Source organism: Ambystoma mexicanum, chromosome 7p (genome assembly GCF_040938575.1).
Source record: "Ambystoma mexicanum isolate Mex_15411 chromosome 7p, UKY_AmexF1_1, whole genome shotgun sequence".
Taxonomy (NCBI): domain Eukaryota; kingdom Metazoa; phylum Chordata; class Amphibia; order Caudata; family Ambystomatidae; genus Ambystoma; species Ambystoma mexicanum.
In genome coordinates, this window is record NC_090939.1 from 747,379,703 (window position 1) to 747,404,823 (window position 25,121).

General features: G+C 44.1%; 1 protein-coding gene and 1 long non-coding RNA gene across 2 annotated transcripts in view; one reads left to right on the forward strand and one right to left on the reverse strand.

Moving 5' to 3' along the window:
• The window catches only part of SH3RF3 (SH3 domain containing ring finger 3), a 1,766,125-nt gene that overhangs the window by 484,324 nt on the left and 1,256,680 nt on the right, over nt 1-25,121 (reverse strand). The window lies entirely within an intron of this gene.
• LOC138526296 (uncharacterized) overlaps nt 1-25,121 on the forward strand; it is a 317,289-nt gene that overhangs the window by 285,984 nt on the left and 6,184 nt on the right. The gene's annotated exons all lie outside the window — the stretch shown is intronic.

The following is a 25,121-nucleotide window of genomic DNA, read 5'->3' on the forward strand; positions in this document are numbered from 1 at the left end:
CTGACAAGGAGTGTATGAGTTTTAATCTCTGGTAGCATCTCTTGCATAGAAAGAGCCAACACGTGTTTCGACAATGAGTCTTCCTCAAGGCTAATGTGTTCCGTTACTTGTCCTTATTATGTTGACTTGATTAGTTCATGTGAGTTTTCAAAGGTTTGTTCATTTTGCTAAGAGGTAGTTGTCACTCTGGTTGGAATATTAAGATGAGGGATATCCTGTTGGGAATCACCTCAGAAAGCGGCCCTCATCTTGACACATGATTATTTGTTTGTTTGGTTATCATGAAAGGAATAAGTAAGATCATCACGGTAGAGGTATAACCCGTCCAGACTTCCTGCTTCAATATATACGATTTCATAAAGATGTTGCCCAGGTGGTCAGTGCACTGGAAGCAATGATACATGGAGTGACATTTGAGAGCACACTAAGGGCAATGTAAGTAAGACGTTGGTTATTCCTGTCCCATGTTTTGTATAGCGCCAACAGGACTATAGACCTCACTGTGCAGTCGTTTTCTCCTCCTTGCTCTCCCTCTCCAGGCACATTGCCTCTGCACTGCCATCCCAACTCCCTCAAAGCCTGTCTCCGTGTATACCCTTGGTCAGCCTCCACCTTATTGTGGGAGAGTGACTAAGCAATCTTTATATTGTCTCTGTGCCCTGGGATTGGCAACCCCATTTCTCCACTTCTAGGTGGTCTCTTCCATCCCCCTAATATGGCTCTCTAGAGTGGTGCGTTTCCACCTCTGAATTTCCCTAATTGGCCAAGTGCTTCTCCAGGGGCGCATCAAGGAATTCAAATCTCAGTCAGCCATTTTGGAGTCACGAGCAAGTTTATCTGGCAGTGCGGGACTCTGCATGCAGACCCTGCTCTGGAATGGGAAGAGTTTCTGGTAGTGGAGAATGGCCAATTGCGGGTCCTCGAGCTGCTCGAAAGCGATGGACTTAGGTGGGGGCACCACCTTCTTCTGATTAGCATGGTACAGTCCACGAGCAGAATTCCTATTTGGCAGTATATACCAAACTGTGTCTGTCTATGCTTGGTATAGGTGAGGTCCAGTGGCTGGTAGCATGGCTGAGCTAGACCCTCATCCCAGCTGTGGTTGCTACCCTAAGTTTAATAGGCCATCACTACTCACAACTGCTTGCTGGGAGTTGACATCCTGCCAATACCCAGGGTTGAGGATGGGGATAGATCAAGTGATTCCCCCCTTTATAACCCACAGGGGTCGCATCACGTAGTGGGCGGCTTCCCCTGACCCCTAGAGTCTTGCAGCCGCCCCCTGCTGGTCTATCTACATAGTTCTAGATGTGCGTAGGGTGTTTATGTGCACGTCACATCAGGTACCATGGGATTACTCACAGGAGAATTAGTAAGTGGATTCTTGGAATCCCTTTACGCAAAGCGTACTCTTCCATAAACCCATGCTCAGCAAAGTAAAAAGACATGGCAAAAACTGCCAAGGGGTAACTAGTCGAGTTAGAAAAGTCTAGGGCAGATTTAACTTTTTGCGAAATTATGAATCCTCCCAGACAGGCTTTACCACCTCTACCTAATATATCAGTAACATGGGCCAGAAGGGAGAAAGAGGGTACAAGTGCATTGCAACTGCAAGGGCCTCAATAACCAATGTTGCTTCTGGCTAGAACATACAGTGGCAAAGGGGAGCACCGCCCCAGTTTAAATATAACATTGATAACGTGCAGTGATCCAGGCATCCTATTTCCCAAATAAAGACCAACACCCTAAATGTCCTTCCCCAGAAAGAAGGGAGACCATACTAGTGATTGTTTTCAGTCTAGGTACTTTAGGGACAACAGTCCAGTTCCAGAAAAAACACCCTTTATAACATTCAATTGAGATGTTCTCAATAAGAGGAGAATCTTCAAATTCAAGCTAATGAGTTGCTTGCAAGATGATCTGACATGGTAGAGCCAGGCTAAATCAGGTCACTGGCCAACAGCTAGAATCACCATCTGATCACCCCTAAAAACACCCACTTCCTGGTTAGTCCACACAAACCAGGCCTGGTTATAAGCTGCAGCGTCCACCCTGACTCAGCCATTACCTCAGCCATTATAGGAAGACTACTTAGTTTTATTAAGCGCTAAATGGCCTTTCAGTAAAGTCCTTTCGACTACACTGAAGAACAGGCAGTTTCATGGCCCTTCGTCTCTGCTCCATCAGGTGCTGAGGCCTTGAGGCCAGTGCGTATCGAGTTCCCTCCGAACCCCGCGGGCGAGCATTGAAATAAAGATTTGATGAGCCAGAGCTGTAAGGAGCTCCAGTGTAATCATCATCCCCAGTAAGCAGGACCTATCTCGTGGAATGAGGAGCTATTGCTCAGCCTCCCAAGAATTTAAATTCCACATGAGATGCAAGTCCATAATGCATTGTTGTTCATACATGACCGGTCATGCTTTAGATGTGCCCTAATGCCCACAAAGTTAACCCCCTCGAGGCATGTATGTGCAGCACCCGCTGGCCTGGGGAGCCAATTAAATCTCCTACTGGATGTTAGTGACAAATTAACCATGCACTTCTACGCTGCAAGCAGGAGGCACACGGCGCACATTAAGGGCAACCCCTGCAAGGCGATTGGGCCAGGAAATTGGCTACTTCCAACTCTCCGGCAACCCAGTTTAAAAAAAAAAAAGTGACATAGCTAATCACAACTTTTACCAAGGCACAAGGTGTTAATTCGTACAAAAACTCATTTCCAAACTTATTCTCCCCATAACCATTGCCTGGTTCTTTGGAATGTTCATAATTTAGTCTGATTTCTTACAGTAGTGCTCAATGTTTCCTAATGGCAGACATAGTAAGTGCACAGTCCTTTCCAGGAGTACTGCATCATCTACAAATATTGGGGTACTTGGAATTTTTTAAAACACTAATATTACTTTTTCTAGCCCCTTAGGACCACAGGTTTTCTCAACCTAGCTACTCGGAGGCCATTGTCAAGATCTAAAGGGCCATGAAGGGGCAACTTATTTTCAAAAATAAATATGTAGTTTGAAAAATAAAGGTGAAGGCGAAATCAGTGATTGACTGTACCAGTACCTTTACAGACAGAAACCAGCCCGGGCAGGAGTAGTAATAGCTTCCGTATCTAATCAAGACTATATCCTCGCCAGTATTAGCTCATCACACAGCTTGGAAGCGACATGCAGGTGGGAAATGGGATTGAAAAATATCAGCACAATTCGGTCTCCATCTCTAAGGACACTTCTGAACTTTTGGCACAAACACCGGACCAGTTCAAGCTCTTCAACCACCAGGATTGAGCTGCCACTCTGGACTCAAGCACAGAGTTAAAATTGTGAAGAGGCACCTGGGTTCATAGTAGTAGATCAGCTTTAAATAAGAATAAAGGCAACAAATCCGGGCCAGGAGCCTTGTTTGATTTCTGAATGGCAATGACGTCTACAACCTGGCAAGAAATAAAGGGGGATCCCAAAGCAATAATTAGCTGAGCACCTAGGCCAGGGCTCGGACGATGACACTTGGCCCACTTTTTAGCGAGTAGACCAGGCTACAATAAGATGCACTTGTTTCGGTATTCGAAGGGGAATCAGTAATCGGGGGGCACATCTATAATTCTCTAGTTCATTACGCTCGAAAAAGCATCAATGTTTGGAATTTAAATGGCTCTGTGGTACTAAATGCACAGCTGAACGTAGCTGGGCGAAGAACTCCTGTGTCTCCACACTCGTGGCCAATAAGCTGGCTGTGAGCACATATGAAGAGGCTATTATTGAGGCAAAACAAGTTAATTATAATGGCAGAATTAGTACAGCTAAATCAAGCTCACGTGAACTCTTCTCCATTCTTCACGAATTGGAAGGAAAAACTACCAGTTTTGTGGTTGACGACAATCGGTGCCAGAATATTCCGGATGAATTCTCTCAGTAGCCCCTCATCAAGATGCTATTGCCAAGCGTGTTGTGTAACTGGGGGAACAGATGGCTGTACCTCAAGCCCAGGCGGTCTTAGGGGAATCGCCGGAATCAATAGAACCTTGTGCTTTTAAGGAATTCTCAGAAACAGAGGTACAACATATTGTACAAGCTACAAAACCTGTGTCATGTAAAGGAGATGTTTTTCCTGCCTCCCTCTTTATTACCATGGGTGATAAAATTAATTAACATGTTCTTTTCTGAATCTCAGGTTCTGAATTGTTTGTAGGAAGTCTGGATTGCTCTTCTTTTAAAAAAGGATCATTTGGATCCAACTGTAGCTGCACATTTCCACCCTATAGCTAATGTACCATTTTCGTTGAAGATCCTAGATAAAATTTCCTATCGCCAATACTGCGACTTTATTGAGCAACACAAAATATTGTGGTCAGGTCAGTCAGGTTTTCGTTAAAAAACATGGCACAGAAACGGCGTTGTTGCACTTAAAGACGAATATTGTAAAAATGATTGACAAAGGTCAGACTGTACTACTTCTGTTGCTCGAATTATCGGCTGCTTATGATCTTGAGCTGTTGATTAATAGACCTGTTACAATCAGGCAATGTTCAGAGAACGCTATGTGGTTTAGATCTTTTCTTGGACCTAGACAAGCGAAAGTCATTCAAAATGGCTGCCAATCCTCCGCAGTGCTACTGAATTGTGGTGTCCCACAACGATCCTTCCTTTCCCTCTTATTATTTAATATTTATATTAAGCCCTTTTGGGACCTCCTGGGCAGTCTAGATGTCCAGTGTACGGATGACACCCAGATCATTATTGCACTCTCTGGAGTGTATTTGAAAGACTTGGAAAGGGTCAATCAAGGTTTTTTGGATACCCAGGCATGGATGGCAACTAACTCATTAGCTTTAAATAACAAGAAAATTGAGTTGTTGATCATTGGAACCAGTGCAAGGCTAAAGAAAATCGACCCGCAATATGATCCATTTATAATTGCGGGAAATACTATTCATGTGGCCCAGCACGTTAAAATGTTGGGAGTCTGTTTAGACTCCCAACTAACACTAAATAGACATGTGGCACACCTGAGATCATCATGCTGACATATGAGCAGACTGCTGTGGCAGATACGTCCATATTTATCTGCGCAGAATAGGGCAGTAGTGGCATCTGCTACTATTAACACAAAACTTGATTATTGCAATAGTCTTCTGGTTGGTACCTCAAAGTGCAACATGGGGAAAATGCAAACTATTCAGAATGGAGCAGTCTGAGCAGTGTGTGGGCTCGGTCGGCGATCACATATATCAGAGACTCGGCGGAAGCTGCATTGGCTACCTGCGGAGCAAAGAGTGCGGCAAAAAGCCAATTCCCTTATCTACAAGCATTTGTCTTGGGGTGTCCCTCTGTATGTTAGCTCTCGTATCAAATGGGCACCCATAAGACATACTTTGCATTCCAATATGAATGCAGGTCTGGTCCATCCATGTTTTCAGCTTGAAATGGTTTGGAGGCACTGGTTTCGATGTATGGACTCCTATGTTGTGGAATGCAATGCCTCTGTCTGTGAGGATGATTCCATCATTAGACCTATTCATGAAAAATATGAAGACTTTCCTCTTGGATAAAAGTAAATATTAAGGAGGTCTGGTCTTAAGAGCTTGAGGTTATGTTCCTCTGTTGCCTGTCTTGCCAGCGCTCTGAAGCCCTCGGGTGTTTGGTGCTATACAAAAAATATATTTATATATAGATAGATTCACACCAGCTAGTTTTGAGTGGTTACACACAGATTGTCTGACTTTCTCAATGTTTGCTTTAATTAAATAAATGCGTTCCGAAATGTCAAGGTGAATTCCAGCCAACTGAGGTAGGCCTTAACCACTGATGAAATAAGAGTACCAAAATTCAGAAATTACTGTTTCACTGCTTTCACATTAGAGGACCCCTCCAAATCAGCTTGGAAATGGGCCTGGGTTGACTGAGCCAGGAATATTTTACATTGTGCTTCCCGATGATTGGATCACGGCCACCGTCAAGGTGACGGGTCACTCGCTTATCCTCTTCCTCATCCCCACTCTCTATGGCCACCATATAGTCAATCGCAGCTCCACAGTTCCCTCTTCTTAACGTATACCTAGGCGAGGTGTATAAAGGCATTCTTCATCTGACACCTTCTAAGAGCTATCTGAACAAGATTTAGTTGCAGAATAATAATTAAATCCATTTAGAGACTACCTCATACCCAGTCTGAAGTGCCCATATTATTATCATTAACTTTGTGGGGGGAACAATCACTCTATTAAGGTCGACATATTAAGGGGAATTGTTGGTATTACATTGCAGAGAAGTATATCAATGTCAAACCTAAGATGCCTAGAAACACTATGACCTCTGGGTATCCATTTGTGGCAATGGTTTCATGATAATTGTTTGTGTCATCAATGAAAGTGGCACCCCCATTTGCCAACCATAAATACAATATTTTGTTTGATAGTAAAGGAATCTCTGGGATTGTTCGGGCTAAGGAGGTTGAGGTGCATTTAATCATGGTGTCACCTATGGCAAATAAAAAGTGAACTACCCAGGCTTATATAGGCATTGTTCAATGGGAAAATCCGATTGAAAAACACTTTGTAAATCAGACCCTTTTTAAAGCTATTAATAAGAGCACAAAACATTGGGAGGGAATACCCAACATGCAGACGGTATACGTATTAAATGCGGACAATATGAACATTTGAGAACACACTTTTCTGGATCTAAGCTGCTTAAATACTTCCAATGATGTTCCAGTGCCTAATGCTTGCCTGGGCTGTCAGATGCTCAACCCCGGGAGTTATTTTAAACAAGGCAGCGGCCCTCCTGGTTTGCCGCCTTGTTCTGCTACTCTTTTTGCTGTATAGGCACAATATAAATACCCAGTACATTAAATAAATACCCGCCCTGCTGACTGACTCAAACACACCAAAAGGCTTAGAGTGTGTTTGATGGTCCCTTTGATCCCTTTGGTGGGATATTACATTTCTGGCTGCTGTCATGGGCGTAATTTTAGGGGGGGCAACAGTGTTTGCCCCCCCCAAATATTTTTGGCACACCATTTTGTCCCATTTATTTGGCAGGGGCCCCTTTTATTTCGATGTCATGCCCCCCCTAACATTTTCAGTAAGGTTACTCCACTGGTTGCTGTTCCTTTCACGTTGAATAGTATCGGATGGGGGCAATGACTCCCCATTCATATGTGTCTCAATTCCACATGTGTGTAGCCAGGATTCTCTGCAGCGATAGAATCGTGGAAATAAAGGGAACTTTCTCCAAGGAAAAGATGTGTTTTCTTTTACTATTTGCCTTCAGTCCTCAGTATTCCGTTTTGCTCAATTCACTGGGCCAAAGACCGTTTTTAATGAACCGGGTTTGTTTTACATTTTCACATGCTTAGTATGATTATATAACAGTTTAACATGTGAAATAGTTGCAAGAGCTTCATCACCAAATAACAAAACAAGCAAAAAAATCTCTTCCGGTCTCCTCTCCAGTGGGACGGCTAAGACATATGGAAGACCCCGAGACCTAGCACTCCCTATATGCACTGATAGTGGCCAATGAGTTTAATGCTGATTGGCACATTCCAAATACCCCTGTAGCACTTGGCACATTCCAAATAGCTGCGTCATTGTCAAAAGGAATGGATGGAAGTCTCTAGATCAATGCTGTGCTCCTGCCAGGTTTCGCGAATTGTGTCAAACTATAAAGTCTGAGTGCTTTTTGGAATTGATTTAACAATTCGAGTTGACGCCAGAACAATGCTCAGGAGACGGCTTCTATTCAGAGCTGGTCGGATCAGGTCCTCTTCTGGTTCTCTCAGCCAGGGCTGGAAATGGAAACAGGTTTTGGGGGGAACTGTCACCTGTGGGAAGGTGGGGCGGGGCCAAAGGGCGTGGCCCCCGGTCAGAATGGGCAGTTTGCATAAAAACGAAGAGCATTATGGTCACATCATAAGGTCCACAATTTTAAATGTTAAGTATGTCATATTGATTCAGTAAGGAGCCCTTTTAAGTGAATAATGGACTTTTCTGTTTTGATTGGTCACAATATTCACCCAAATAAAGAGACGTCTGTAAATTGCAGGGCATATATATCCGTTTGGGCAGCTGCTGCACTGTTTGTGAGCCTTTGGCAGGTTCTGAGACTTCTGAAAGCTCGTTGAAGAGCTGGATACTCGTTTGTGTGATAATGCAGCTTCAGATCGGCTTGCTAGATCTCTGTGCGAGCCCCAGGGCCCGAGGAAAGAGCAGCACACGGTGGAGTTATAGCAGCCGTAACACGAGCTTCCACAAGCAGACTGCTTTCAGAAGATTAGGCAGCGCTCCGTGCTGAGTCTTCTGAAAGCAGTCTGCTCGTTAAGGCACAGGAACTGGGGCAGGCATGTGTCGGGCCCTGGCTGCGTCATGTGCTGGCCCCTGAGTCAGGGGGGCGGAGCAGATCTCCACCTTGTTAGCCCATTCCCTGCGCTGCTCTCAGCCGATGACGCAGCACGGTTTCAGAACACTGGCACAGCGATCTTTGAGGCCTAGGGTCCTGCTGTTTCAATAATCTGCAGAGCCCAGACACGGCTGACCTGTTACCCTGGTTGGTGTTATAAAATGACGTCCTGAGGCATTGTCTTATAGTTGGCAATAAAAAGGCTGTGGTTTTTATTGCAACAGTAAAATCACAGAACACATTTTGGCAAATCTATTCATCCAAAAACACACAATGATAAACAGCTTATTTTTTGGGCACGGGGCCAGTGGCGTCTACCTGGCCCGTGCCGCCAACATCTTCCCATGACTTTGTGGGCCCCATTTGTTGCCCTGTTATTCCTTTCTTCTCCTTCCCTTTAGGGTGGGTGGGATTGGGAAAGAAAAGAAGTCTTCTGCGTATGCAGAATGACAGATGGTGCTCGGATCGGAGTACCACAGAGAACTGATTTCGTCCCCCCAGTTCCCGCCTTATATTCCCTTTTTCATTCCTGCAGGCATGTCTGCTTCCAGGGGCTTCCTGCCCCTCTGGCCGGCTGGCGCTGATGGCCATTCGCACCTAGGTGTGGCCTTTGTCCAAACCTTCCTGTCCTACAGCTGTACCTGTTACCTCCCCTTTTGTTGCTGGCACCATACTGTGTGGTAGGTGTTTGGGTGAGAGACTTGTCTGTGGTGGAGGCGCAAGGCTGCCTTCCTTATTTCTGCTAGGGCTGCCTAACACAGCCTTGCTTGCTGGGTGCGTTACCTTGCCCTGGCCCCCCTGATTATTTCCCTGAGCCTGAAATCTCCATCGGTACCCTATTCTGCGGAACCTGGCCAGAAAAAGCATAGAGAGCGCTTCAGACACCAACTCCATGTATGTTAAAGGTATGTCAGGTGTCAGTGTACATACAGTGGGCCTCAATATGGGGGGGGCGCAAAGGGATAACGGGCACCATTAAGGACATTGGTGCCGGTAATGCCTTTGCGCCCTATTCCGAGGTCCCTTAGCGGGTCCCTTCCTTAACGCCTGGTTTTACCAGGCGTTATGGACGGGGCCCTTTAAGGGACTTCAGAGCTAATGAAGGTACCGCAAATTGCGGTATTATTAGCGCCTTCCCCCTCCCATTGAGCCCTATGGGGGATGAAATGGGAATGGGGAATGGCTTTTTCAATGGGGACTTACCGGTCCCGCAAAGGTCGGAATAGACCGGTAAGTCCCCATTGAACGAGGGCAGACTCGGTACCGGTATTGGAGGTATTCATGGCGCTAATAGCCCCATGACTACCTCCAACCTCGTAATAAGGCCCAGTGTCTTTATGAGATATGAGGAAGTAGACAAACAGGCAAAGGAACGATTGGAATGTAATCTGTTAGAAAATTGCAAATATGAGTACCATAAAAGATTTTCCAGACAGAAAAAGTATTTGCAGTTTATATGAACAATTTATCATCAATAAACTATAATCCATAGCCCACATCTCTCTTTACCTGTCTACTTAGCACAGAAAGCAATATTCTTTAAGTGGCCTTGTAACATACATTTAGACATTGTATTTGACATATCATTTTCTTTGCATCTAACCTTTCTGGTTGATGTGCTTCGAACCTTTGCGTAGAATTTCCACCAGAAAAAAAGGGGCTCTTATGCTGGACACCCACGAAATCCTGCATGTCTTTCTCGCCTAACCTTGCCACCAGCCCAGGCGCAGGAATTTTTTATAATGCTTGGACATCAATTCCTTGGTGAGGCAATGTATGCGCGTGGTGTGGAGGTGAACGTCCATTCCGCACTCAACCCAGGAGGACCGAGTCAACAATATAAACGTCACATCTCATGGGTTTCCACATTTCAAGGAGCTGAATATGTGGCTGTATTTACAGCCATGTTTTTGGCTCAGCAATTTCACTATGGCCATTGTCCGCAGTATTTGCACTATGGCGCAAAAAAATAACATATTTCATGAACGCATTTTTGCACCGGTGCACGGTTTGCCCTAGTGCTAATACGGAATGATATATACGCCAAGTGAAATCCTTGCCCTTGTGCAAACATGCATTGAAAGAATCTGCTTTTCAGTAAGGCAATATTTGTGCTGAAGATCGCACTTTCACTGGTGCAAAGTTATCTGATATGGCCTCCTGATTTGTCACCACTGTTTATGCATAATAGTTTAAAGTTTTCGTGTAAAGCAATTATTATTCTCACAAAAGCTGCCATAATTCTCTGCACCATATTTTTAATTTGGGCTAATTTGTGACACACTCGATAATTGCCAACTGTTGTTATGCATATGAAATAGAGTTGACTAGAGATACCGCACTATATTAATTGCTGCATAGCCAACATTCTCATGCCAAGTGCTTTCTCCCACATGCACAACATGTTTTGCAAAGAGATTCGCAAAAGACAGAATGATGTGGACTGCAAGTTGAACGAGGCGGGGAGGGCCGATTCAGCTCTTGCAGCATAAATGGGTGGAGCGGTGCTGCGGTTATGCAGGCATTTGCACTTTTCACACCAGCTTTTCAATAACCGACCAAGGATATAAATATAACATACTGCTTCCACGAATTCTAGTACCTACAAAATTCCTATTTTGGAGGATTTTAGGGCCACTGTTTAGGGCCCCTGACCCTTTTGCTTTTACCCCTTTTTTATTTTTTAAATCACTGACTTATTTTTGGTAGCCAAAGGGACTTCTCCAGAAATCCTCCTGCCACTACAACCCTTTTGGCCTTACATCAGGTATATGGCATCGGCCTGACCCTAAAGCGCCACCCCCATGCTTATACAATCATGTTCCCTCTAACTCTATACTGTCATATTTGACCAATTAGTTAGTTCTGTGTTTCCCCATTCTGTTACTGCTTCTCCCTGCCCCAACTTTTCCCCCTGTTTTCCTTTCTTCTTCCTCCACAGACTACGGTCTGGTTACCCCAGACTGGAGCACAATACACAATGTTTATATACAAGGTACCAGCGCCATCCGACCACCGCAGTGGTGAATGGCACAAAATAACAGCTGTATAACATTACGTTGGTTGCGATAGCTAGAAAATGGTGGATGACGGAAAAATGTCCTAGAATAAATATGGACTGATCCGGGACGTCTGATGCACTGACAAGGACTAACATTATCAAGAGGAAATATTCAGATTAACATTGAGTTGCACAGATTGCCTTGTATTTTGTTTGTAGGAAGTTGGATAAATGTTTGATGAATGTAATATGCATGTGAGAATGTTATGTGTGCCCTTTCACAAGTGAATGCTATACACTTCAATTGAACATTGACAATTATTGTATTATCATAGATCTTGTTTTAATTAAGAAAGCATGTATCATAACTGGGCGTAATTAAAAAACATGATTTATGAATAGTACACATTATCTTCATTAATGGATTGCCTTATTTTCAGGGCTGTCAGAAGATGTGGTGAGGCCCGGGGCAAAACATTTGGTGAGGCCCCCTTACAATTTTTTGCACTCGGCCAGCGGCGGCATATCCGCACACAGGAGACTTGAGAAATCTACCCTTGAGTTTGTGTGCAGGATCCCAAATATGGTTTATTACTACTTTCTCTACTGAAGAAAGGTTCATGCCAGACTAACTTTTTTATTATATGAATAAATATATATAAGATGGCTTGAGCTCTCCACTGCGCCACCTCCAATTCTCTGAGGGTCAATCACTTTTCCAAGCAAAGAGTTGAGGGCAGATCTCTTTCTTCGGCTGGGGCCTCCCTCTGGAAACAGCTCCCTGCCTCGCTGAAACTTGAGGAGAACCATCTCAAGACTTGTCTCTTTGCTTCTGCCTTCCCTCTTCCTCTCCGTTGCTGATCACCTCCCTGATCCATGCACTGGTCACCTGGTCAAGCTCTGAATTTGGGCCCAGGTCCCTGCCTGTCCTGTTGCAATCCCGCACTGCCTCTTGGCTCCCCTGCACTTGTGGTCTGTATCTGTAACCCTACAGTCCCTGCTCTGGCTCTTATTCTCCACCCGTTGGCTGAAGTTATGAGTACTCACACTTCCCACCAGTTGGCTGCATTCTTGTTTCTCCTTTGTTCCTGCACTTCTGCATCCTACCCCACCCTCGGCACTTCTTCCCTCCCCCATTCCATGCTCTTGCACGATCTGAATGACACAAGGCCTAGTAAGATCTGTGTTTTGTCCTACTCTTTTGTTTCTCCCTCCTTGCCTTGTCGCGCCTAGAAACACTTGCGTACAGGCACGTTATAAATGCCATATCATATCATTAAGGAGCACATCATACACAGTGACAAATGATGTACAGTGGAGGCTGGTACATTTCTGAACTTAAGAGGCTTAAATGTTTGTTCCAATTAGTCAAGATCAACAGAGCACAGTGAGGGAGCCCAAACCAAACAAGGGTGGCTTGGGGTGGGGGGGGTTCTCACTCCCAAGAAATGTTTGAAACATTGGGTTAAAAGTATGCATTTTACAGCACTTTCTTTGCAAAATTGGGTAGAAATCCACGCAGTTTGCAATTGGTTTTGTATGGAAGCACATGGAAATTCCCAATAGTTGCAAATCACAAATTGTGCATAGGAACATTTTCCAATATATTTCATGCCGCCTTTCCACGCGAGATATGCTAGTATAAACATATATTCATGCTGGCTGTTCTAATTATGTTGATGCAGGCTGCATCAATATTTGCCATTATTACCATATACGGATTCCCAACCAGTAAAAATGCCATGCCACAGAAAGTATATCCAGGCTGACTGTGTACCATAAGTGTTATTACTGGCTAGATTGGCCTACATTCAAAGTGGGCCAATTTAGCCAGGTAGTATGTTTGCTTTAACCTTGATGCATAGTCCTGTGCATCAAGGGTAAAGCAAAAAGAGCACTGGCAATGGTAACAGTTTGGGCATTCGTGTAGGCATGGGAAAGGCACTTCTGTATTGGTATTAGCTGGCCATTGATAGTGCCAGTGCAAAATGGTTTGAGTACCTGAGCAGCAAATAGCAGTGCCTCGTAAATGCCTAATACTTATACACAAGCCAAAACTGTTGGCATTGCCAATGCTTATTTTTAAAAGAATTTCAGCGAAAGACATGCAGGGTGTTTTTAAATTGAGTGGCTAAAGGCAGACCTGATTAAGACATTTTTATTACACCAGTTACGTGTTTACAACTCCAATGAAGTCATGAACTCTCAGAGGACTCCTTTGAGGAACACTTGCAGGCACATTGAGGGCTAGGTTTGATGGCAAGGCATGTTTAAAACTAGCTCAGTGTTCCAGTGAGGAGGTGTTTTGGGTGGGGAGGGCAGGAACTGGGTGAGAATTGCCATAGGGATTAGCATGGCCATGAGAAGTCACTTCACTGTTAGCACCTGCATTCCTATCCATACATTTTTAGGTAATTGAAATCGTGATGTGGGGTTAGCACTTGCATGCTAGGGGAGTGATTAGAAGGGAAGTGGTGACATGGGACATCTCATTCTCACAGCAGTCCTTAAGTGTGATGTTTCAGAAATGAAGGCAAGAGGTAGCTGCTTGTAACATTGAAGCTTCACCAGAATAGTCTCATTTGAAAAGTGGAAAGATTTTAGGTGCCCCCACACAAGGAAGTTTGCCCCTTCCTCACAGCTACTGACGTTAGCACATCTCCCAACATTTGAAGTATTAGTCCCCTTTGCCCCCTGACATTTTAGCCTAGGTGCACCTCTGTTACCATGAACCCACCCCTTAATGAAGTGGCCCCCAGGGCGGCTACATTTAGGGGTCGTGCTGAACACACACTCACAAAAAACACTTTCACCCATGCATTCAACCACCAGTTACACAACTCCATACATGCATGTATAAATAAAACCAAACACAGCATTGACACAAACATCAACATGCACGCATGCATTCATACATACACATATACATACTAATTTAATTTAAATACACATATACACTTTTAATTTAAAATAGAAAACACTTACCTTACCTCCATGCACCCTTAAAAAGCATCCATGCAGCCGACACGTAGACATGCTGCCTGACAAGAGAGAACACCTCTCCCATCAGTCAGCGTGGTCACGCTGAGCAATGTGAACACACTGACTGACAAGAGAGAACTCCTCTCCCATCAGGCAGAGTGGTCACGCTGAGCAACGTGAACCCACTGACAGACAAGAGAGAACTCCTCTCCCATCAGTCAGCGTGGTCTCGCTGAGCAACGTGAACACACTGATTGACAAGCGAGGAGTCCTCTCTAATCAACATGAACACACTGAGTGACAGGAGAACTCCTCTCCTGTCAGTCAGCGTGGCCATGCTGAGCAACGTGAACATACTGACTGACAAGAGAGAACTCCTCTCCAATCAGTCAGCATGATCATGCTAACATGAACACACTGACTGACAGGAGAGGAGTCCTCTCCCATCAGTCAGTGTGGTCACACTGACAACATGAACACACTGACCTACAAGAGAGAACTCCTCTCCCATCAGTCAGCGTGGGCACACTGACAACATGAACACACTGACTGACAAGAGAGAACTCCTCTCCTGTCAGTCAGCGTGGTCATGTTGAGCAACGTGAACACACTGACTGACAAGAGAGAACTCCTCTCCAATCCGTCAGCGTGGTCACGCTGAGCAACGTGAACACACTGACTGACAAGAGAGAACTCCTCTCCCATCAATCAGCGTGGTCACACTGACAACATGAACACACTGACTGACAGGAGAGGTTTCCTCTCCTGTCAGTCAGCGTGGTTATGCTGAGCAACGTGAACAGACTGACTGACAAGAGAGAACTCCTCTCCCATCAGTCAGCGTGGTCACACTGATAACATGAACACACTGACTGACAAGAGAGAACTCCTCTCCTGTCAGTCAGCATGGTCATGCTGAGCAACGTGAACACACTGACTGACGATAGAGAACTCCTAACTCATCAGTCAGTGTGGTCACACTGACAACATGAACACACTGACTGACAAGAGAGAACTCCTCTCCTGTCAGTCAGCGTGGTCATGCTGAGCAACGTGAACACACTGACTGACAAGAGAGAACTCCTCTCCTGTCAGTCAGCATGATCACGCTGCCATGAACACACTGACTGACAGGAGAGGAGTCCTCTCCCATCAGTCAGTGTGGTCACACTGACAACATGAACACACTGACTGACAAGAGAGAACTCCTCTCCCATCAGTCAGTGTGGTCACACTGACAACATGAACACACTGACTGACAAGAGAGAACTCCTCTCTCATCAGTCAGCGTGGTCACACTGACAACATGAACACACTGACTGACAAGAGAGAGAACACCTCTCCTGTCAGTCAGCATGGTCATGCTGAGCAACGTGAACACACTGACTGACGAGAGAGAACTCCTCTCCCATCAGTCAGCGTGGTCACACTGACAACCTGAACACACTGACTGACAAGAGAGAACTCCTAACTCATCAGTCAGTGTGGTCACACTGACAACATGAACACACTGACTGACGATAGAGAACTCCTAACTCATCAGTCAGTGTGGTCACACTGACAACATGAACACACTGACTGACAAGAGAGAACTCCTCTCCTGTCAGTCAGCGTGGTCATGCTGAGCAACGTGAACACACTGACTGACAAGAGAGAACTCCTCTCCTGTCAGTCAGCATGATCACGCTGCCATGAACACACTGACTGACAGGAGAGGAGTCCTCTCCCATCAGTCAGTGTGGTCACACTGACAACATGAACACACTGACTGACAAGAGAGAACTCCTCTCCCATCAGTCAGTGTGGTCACACTGACAACATGAACACACTGACTGACAAGAGAGAACTCCTCTCTCATCAGTCAGCGTGGTCACACTGACAACATGAACACACTGACTGACAAGAGAGAGAACACCTCTCCTGTCAGTCAGCATGGTCATGCTGAGCAACGTGAACACACTGACTGACGAGAGAGAACTCCTCTCCCATCAGTCAGCGTGGTCACACTGACAACCTGAACACACTGACTGACAAGAGAGAACTCCTCTCCTGTCAGTCAGTGTGGTCACGCTGAGCAACGTGAACACACTGACTGACAGGAGAGGAGTCCTCTCTTGTCAGTCAGCGTGTCCACGTTTTCAGCTGAATGACGGGAGGCAGCAGAGCTCACTTCTGAGCCCTGCTGTCTCCCATTATTTTGCTGTTTGTTGCGGAGCCAAACGGCTTCACAAGAAACAGCAAAATCATTGCAGGGGCAGCACAGTCCCCCGTGTGAATAAAGGACACGGGAGACTGTGCTGCCTTCCACTTAGGAGGGGGCCGCGAGGCCCTCAGCAAGCGCGAGGCCCGGGGCAGTTTGCCCCCCCTGCATCCCCCTCGTGACGGCCCTGCTTATTTTATGACCATCAACAGGAAAGTGGGTACAATCTAGGGAATTGTTTGTGTACTGACTACCTGGCAAATGCAGTGTTAGTATACTTGTTCATTTTTATTTCGCCGAATGGTACATTTGACTGAATTTGGCCTGTACCATTCGACCGAATAAAAGCAAAAAATGTGGCTAATACATACTGCATATGTGCGGGCTGCGGAGGTGTCCCCCACTCTCTATGATTGTTATGTATTAGTCTTCGGGGGTTTGCGGGATGTCCCCCACTTCCTCAATATTGGAGGCCGGGGGCTGGGAAAAAAAATAAGACAAAAAAGAAAAAGGGACCTTGCTCTGTTGGATTCCGACCAGCGTTAGAGAGACAGATCTGATGCTGCAGGGCTGAAGTGGACCAGGCGGCGAGCGAACAGGTAAGTAGGGAATGGGGTGGGTGGTGGTGTTTGATCATCTGAGAATTGATCGCAGTTTGTCGCGTTCAATTCTCACACGATCAAACACCCCCAAACCGGCAAATGCATGTACAAGGCTACACAAAAGCGTAGATATTGGCTTTGTCATTGCTCGTTTATTAAGATTTTCCTATAATATGCACCATGTGTGTATTGCTATCGTTACAAATGAGTCTTCCGAATCATCAATCACTTTTAAACAAGTACACGCTAGTTGTGCCTGAAAAATGGTATTGCGTTTGGAAAAGTGCTATTTTCTGGGATGAAAGACATTACTTGGCTTCTGTAGCAGAAAACGAGAGCAAAAGGCAGATTGAATACCTTTCCAGGCTAGTTCTGAACCTTATTGATGTATGCAAGTTAGGGTGTCCTGTTTTCGCATACTTAAACAGTGGAGGAGGGCCCTAAAGATTTGTGTTTTAAAGGGGCATGTTCCGTAGAGCGGAAATGGGGGATCAGCTTGGTCCTCCAAAGGGCTCAAGATATGCCCCTTTTTTTTCCTTCACGTGAACAAGAGGCAATTGAGATAGGATCTATGTTATCAGATGCCAGACTAAAAAAGAGGGAAGCCCCTGCCAAAGCAAGAGAGTCATTTGATACATAAAAGCAACAAGGGTCCAAATCAATGGGCCAATTGCCATTGAAGGCTTTTGCCAATTGTTACGCGGAGATGATCCAGAAAAGGATTCTGGCGCAAAGCCATGTGTCTGATTGGGAAACTCTGTGTAAACACAATGATGAGGTGACAGAATATTTGCTACCCAGACATCATTTTTCAGAAAAAAAGAGAACAAGACTGGTTGTTGCTGAGCGCGATCCTTACAACGTGAATCTTGTGGCGATCAGTCTAGGGAAAAATAAAGATAACACCTATGACTTGCCCATGAGCAGTGCTCCTTCTTGGCTGCTGAAATTCATGTACACCTCAGGGGTCGCGTGTGCTCATTATAACCTCAGACTATGATCATGCAACATGGTGGCTGCCCTGTGTTGGCTTCTGTCTACCTCCTGCAGCTCTGGAGTTTGTTTTTACAAAAACTCCACTCTCTGCACTTTTGATCTTAATGAGAGACTGCCAGACATGGGCCATTAATGAGCCCTGAGATGCCCTATAGTCCTGGGGAAGATAGAAACCCCTCTGATCATCCTCAAACATGCATCCTTCGTGGCGTTCCCCCCTCAAAAGGAGGGCCAGACAGTGCCCCATGTTAACTGGGTGATTTGTTCCAGATTGAGCGACAGTTCTAGTATTAGAGTCTTTTTGAAGCGCTTAAAGGAGGTTCCACCAGCAAAGAAATTCGAAATATGGGTGGTGGGAAATTACAATTGCAGCATAAAAAGGAAAAACATGCCGCAAGTCATTATTTGTATCAAAAAACAAAAAGTGTCTAAACTTAAAGACACTCCCGTCCCCTGCACACCTTACAAGCTGAAATAAATCAGTCAAATTTCATAACATTTGCACTTTTATATATAGAAAGAATTGTCAATTTAGAACATAGGTAACAAACTATCTTCATAAAAGTACAGAAAAAAGGTATCAACTGACTTCCAATATGGCCAGCATGAAAAACAAATCAAACCAGACAAAGAAATAAGCTCCCAATTTTGAACTGCAGCTTCAAGCTCTACGCGTTTCGGGGACTATCCCCTTCTTCAGGAGCAAAAATATCTGCAAGTATAGATATATATACAATTAGAGGACATCTCACATATCATTAAAAGTTTGGACAAACTAAACACATTAAATAAAGAGAATACATTAAATAATTATGTACACATGAATCCAACCACAATTCTACATAACATACACAAGTGGTTGTATATTCACAGTGGTACAACTGGTATGGCTCCAAATGTAAATCTCAAAATGCATTAAAACCTAAACCACTTATTCATATGTACCTCACAGTGGGAATGTTGTCAAAGAAAATAGAGTCTCTGTCTGTGCATCTGTCTGTGCATGACGTACACAGAACCAGGATCCCTGCGCATACTCCTGCCGTCCTCAACAAGTGAAATGTGATTGCCGAACTCTGGAATACCAAAGCATATCTATCAGCTCCAATTACCCGTAGTTAAATCACCAAACCTTAATGACTAAACAATTAGTTCAAAATACACCTATTACTCATTGGCAACTAATCTGTGCACCTCAACGATCACCAAAATCCACAACCTTGTGCCACCACCTCATCTTTGTGCCAACACATCAACTTAACACAGAAAGTTAAAAAGCCCAAATCCTCAAAGAAAACCCAAAATTTAAATTGTGCAACTCTTCCAACATATATTATTTACCTAAGGCAAATCAATAGCCAATCCAATCCAAATTCAGGACTTCCAGTACCCCGCATCCAATGTAAAGCATCCTGCTGATTATAGAAATGTATAATGCAACTAAAACACAAACAGAAAATATACCATTTACAAACTAACACCACCTTTCCAATACAAACATAAATAAATATAAACACATCCACACAGCTTAAACTTACTTCCAGAAGCGCACCTCTTCACCTCAGATTCAACGGCTCCTCTCCAATTCACACGTAACAGATCCCAGATCTAGACATACTATTGCACAATTGAGGTTTAATGTTTTGGAAGTGGTGAAGAAACCACCCAGAGGAGGTGACTTTTTGAGAATATTAGCCCAGAGAGAGATGCTTTGGATTGACCTCTTGGGGATTTTATCTCCAAGAGGGCTCAATGAAGAGTTCTCTTTGAATTGTTTTGTGTAGGTGTCGAGGTATGGTTGGTGAATGGTTTAAGTCGTTCATAATGCATACATTTATATGTGTTTGAGGTCACATGGAGTGATTTGTGTTTTCCGGGTGTTACATACTGGTTGTTCCATTAGAGGTGTATGGAAGAGTAGTTATTGGGTTTGTGTAATGAGTACATAACTAGTTTACTTGGTTATTTCTGAATTTGCCGCGTAGTTAGGTATGGTTGATGGACAGCAATTGTTTTAAGGCACTTATTCATTATTTTTTCAAAAATGTAGTCTTTCTTCTATGTTTATCTTCTTTTTAAATACACACAAATTTATCTTTGGTACATAACTAGTTTACTTGGTTATTTCTGAATTTGCCGCGTAGTTAAGTATGGTTGATGGACAGCAATAGTTTTAAGGCACTTATTTTTTTTTTTTTTTTATTTTTTTCAAAAATGCAGTCTTTCTTCTATGTCTATCTCCTTTTTAAATACACACACATTCATCTTTGGTGTCTTTTTTATTTTGTTTGATGTACTCACTCAGTACCTGTGTGCTTAGTTAGCATTACCTGTGTATTTGGCAGGTTGCAGGGAGCTTTGTGTATTCTTTTAGTATTCAGTGCCGGCGGGTCACGTGACTTTATCATGTGACTACCAGGAAACAGTATAAAATGAGCCAGGAAGTGTGTTGTGGGTTGGGATCTGTTACGTGTGAATTGGAGAGGAGCCGTTGAATCTGAGGTGAAGAGGTGCGCTTCTGGAAGTAAGTTTAAGCTGTGTGGATGTGTTTATATTTATTTATGTTTGTATTGGAAAGGTGGTGTTAGTTTGTAAATGGTATATTTTGTGTTTGTTTTTTAGTTGCATTATACATTTCTATAATCAGCAGGATGCTTTACATTGGATGCGGGGTACTGGAAGTCCTGAATTTGGATTGGATTGGCTATTGATTTGCCTTAGGTAAATAATATATGTTGGAAGAGTTGCACAATTTAAATTTTGGGTTTTCTTTGAGGATTTGGGCTTTTTAACTTTCTGTGTTAAGTTGATGTGTTGGCACAAAGATGAGGTGGTGGCACAAGGTTGTGGATTTTGGTGATCGTTGAGCTGCACAGATTAGTTGCCAATGAGTAATAGGTGTTTTTTGAACTAGTTCTTTAGTCATTAAGGTTTGGTGATTTAACTACGGGTAATTGGAGCTGATAGATATGCTTTGGTATTCCAGAGTTCGGCAATCACATTTCACTTGTTGAGGACGGCAGGAGTATTCGCAGGGATCCTGGTTCTGTGTACGTCGTGCACAGACAGATGCACAGACAGAGACTCTATTTTCTTTGACAACATTCCCACTGTGAGGTACATATGAATAAGTGTTTTAGGTTTTAATGCATTTTGAGATTTACATTTGGAGCCATACCAGTTGTACCACTGTGAATATACAACCACTTGCGTATGTTATGTAGAATTGTGGTTGGATTTATGGGTACATAATTATTTAATGTATTCTCTTTATTTAATGTGTTTAGTTTGTCCAAACTTTTAATGATATGTGAGATGTCCTCTAATTGTATATATATCTATACTTGCAGATATTTTTGCTCCTGAAGAAGGGGATAGTCCCCGAAACGCGTAGAGCTTGAAGCTGCAGTTCAAAATGGGGAGCTTATTTTTTTGTCTGGTTTGATTTGTTTTTCATGCTGGCCATATTGGAAGTCAGTTGATACCTTTTTTCTGTACTTTTATGAAGATAGTTTGTTACCTATGTTCTAAATTGACAATTCTTTCTATATATAAAAGTGCAAATGTTATGAAATTTGACTGATTTATTTCAGCTTGTAAGGTGTGCAGGGGACGGGAGTGTCTTTAAGTTTAGACACTTTTTGTTTTATGTTTAACACATGCTCCAGTGTCAGGGCGTGTATTCCTCCCCAGCACCCAGAATTGTAATAAAATTTCTCTAAATAGTTATTTAGTTTTTGAGTAATTAGGTGTGCTCTGATAGATACTTCTTTTTATTATTTGTATCAAAACAAGTCTATTTCAAATGTATACATATTATTTTTTTAATTTTGTTCTGAAAGTATCTACAGAAACAACATTAGGAACTGGCTTCTGACAAAGGGCCTGATTTCATGGAAAAGAGCGCATTTATCCCGCAAAGACTGCGTGCCGAGAATGACACTGCCCGAGCCTGCGGGCTGAATTGTCTGTACGCTCTGCGCATTCATGGAATGGTTTGCGCAAAGTAACCATATACGCAAGTCGCAAGCCAGAACGTCCCCGACACGCCACCATGCAAAGCAAGAACAACCAGAACAGCTACCTTTGCATGCTCCCCCGGGCGCAAAAAGGTGCACCCTTCAAACAGATCGTGGGATCCCCTGCAAGCAGGCCTGCATTTCAGGGAGCGGGTGCGAGCCCCCCATAACTGTTACCGGCACCCCTTCAACATGCGTACGATTTATCATAACTCTGGCAATGGACAGAAAATCTGTGTGCGAATGCCTGCAAACCATTCCTGCACCTCGCTTCACTGTGTACGCGCACTCCAAGTCAAATCGAAACCATGGCTGCATACACGCATCCCTAAATCAGACACCTGATCTTACCTCTGCACGTTGAATCCTATGCACAAGTGTCTGTACGCCGCACTTCGGGTGGCGGATAGTATGAGGGCTTTGAGTGGCCTTTTCCCCACCGAGAGGATGCATGCTCGGATCCATGAATACATATCGTTCCACACAATAGTGGGCGTGCAATGGATTGCCTGCGGGTCATCCCTCGTAACATCCACATTTTGCCTTGTTCTTCCTCATGTCCCCTGTTCCGCTTGCTACGTTGCCCTGTGCGCAAGCCACGCCCATGTTCTGCGTGGTGTCTGTTGTCTCATGCAAGACACTCAGCCTCTCGCAGTGACGGTGGTGATCCTGCGTAAAATCCCAGCAAAGTATGGAAAAGTGCCACGCAGTCGATTCCATGAATCAATTAATGGAATTTTGCACGCAGTTTGGCAAGCAAAGTCCCTGTTTTCCACTCAGATAACTCCATGAATCGGGCCCAAAATCTTTCTTTTTCATAAAAGGAAAGGTCGTATTGATTTTTCAGCATTGTTTATCAAAAATGGGTAGGTACCCTCTTTTTTGTTATCGGTGGGCCTGTCTCTTGAGGGAGAAAACTATGTAAACAAAGAGAAAAGGGAGCCCAGGCTACCCCGCCCTTGCAAGCGTGGTGTGGTTGAGCGCATATTTGCTCAGAAACTGAAGGACATTACTCAACAGTATAGATGGTCAGAATACGTTAAAAAACATTTTAATTTAAGAAAACAGATGCATCATTGCAATCTCGGAAGACACATGACAACAATATGCCAACATAGATTCAAGTACAAAAAGGCCACTTTAAATGGCTGAATAAAATACTATTACGAAAAAATCTAGAGCATAATACATATATTGCGTGATATTAGTAACAGTGTGATCAGCATTTCACTGTGAGATCACACTTGACATTGATTTTTCAGCATGCCATATATACAATCATTTCCTGCACAAGACTATCAGTATTGTTGACCCCAAGATCTTCTACTGGTAGGTATACACAGGGCAAGCCGCCAAAGTATACTGAAAATATTACACTAACACAGAGAAGTATGTCTTCTGGAGCCGATGACATATTAAATATTGTTTGGAAAACTTAACATGCCCCCTGGAACTGCAACTGACTAGAAAATAAAAATACAGATAGATTTGCCAGGCTCGACTTAGTCACAATTCCGAGAAGATCCCTCTGACACAATTTCCTGAGAAGTGACTGGCCCCAGGATCAAAACAACAACTGAAGCAAAGACCATAACAACAACTGCCATTAACAATATGAACATACACACATGAACTAAAATAATCACAGCAGAAATGTTATTAAACATGTGGTGTCATGTGTGCTCATTATAACCTCAGACTATGATCATGCAAAATGGTGGCTGCCCGGTGTTGGCTTCTGTTTACCCCCTGCAGGTCTGGAGTGTTTGTTTTTTTTTTTTTACAAAAACTCCACTCACTGCACTTTTGATCTTAATGAGAGACTGCCAGACATGGGCCATTAATGAGCCCTGAGATGCCCTATAGTTCTAGGGGAAAAGAAACCCCTCTGATCATCCTCAAACATACATCCTTTGTGGCGTCCCCCTTCAAAAGGAGTGCCAGACAGTGCCCCATGTTAACTGGGTGATTTGTTCGAGAATGACCGACAGTTCTAGTATAAGAGTGTTTTTGAAGGGCTTAAAGGATATTCCACCGGCAAAGAAATTCGAAATATGGGTGGTGGGAAATTACAATTGCAGCATAAAAATGAAAAACATGCTGCAAGTCATTATTTGTATAAAAGCAAGTCTATTTCAAATGTATACATATCATTTTTTTAAATTTTGTTCTGAAAGTATCTACAGAAACAACATTAGGAACTGGCTTCCGACAAAGGGCCTGATTCATGTAAAAGTGCACATTTATCCAGCAAAGACAGCGCGCCGAGAAGGACACTGTGCGAGCCTGCGGGCAGAATTGTCTGCGCACTCTGCATATTCATGGAATAGTTTGCACAAAGTAACCGTATACAAAGTCTCAACCAGAATGCCCCGACACTCCCCCATGCAAAGCAAAAACAACCAGAACAGCTACCTTTGCATGATCCCCCGGAGGCGAATAGATGCACCCTTCAAACAGTGTGTGGGGTCCCCTGCAAGCAGGCCTACATCTCAGGGACCGAGTACGGGCCCTCAATGGCTGTTACTGGTGCCCCTGCAACATGCGTATGATTTATTGTAACTCGGGCAATACACAGAAAATCTGTGTGCGAACCCCCGCAAACCGTTCCTGTACCCCGCTTCACAGTGTACGTGCACCCCTAAGTCAAATCGGAAATACGGCTGCATACACGCACCCCTAAATCAGACACCCGATCTTACCTATGCACGTTGAATCCTATGCGCAAGTGTCTGTACGCTTGCCTTCCGGTGGCGGACAGTATGAGGGCTTTGCGTGGCCTTTTCCCCACCGAGAGGTTGCATGCTCGGAGCCATGAATATGTATCGTTCCACGCAATAGTGGGCGTGCAATGGATTACCTGCGGGCCATCCCTTGTAACATCCACATTTTGCCATGTTCTTCCTCATGTCCCCTGTTCCG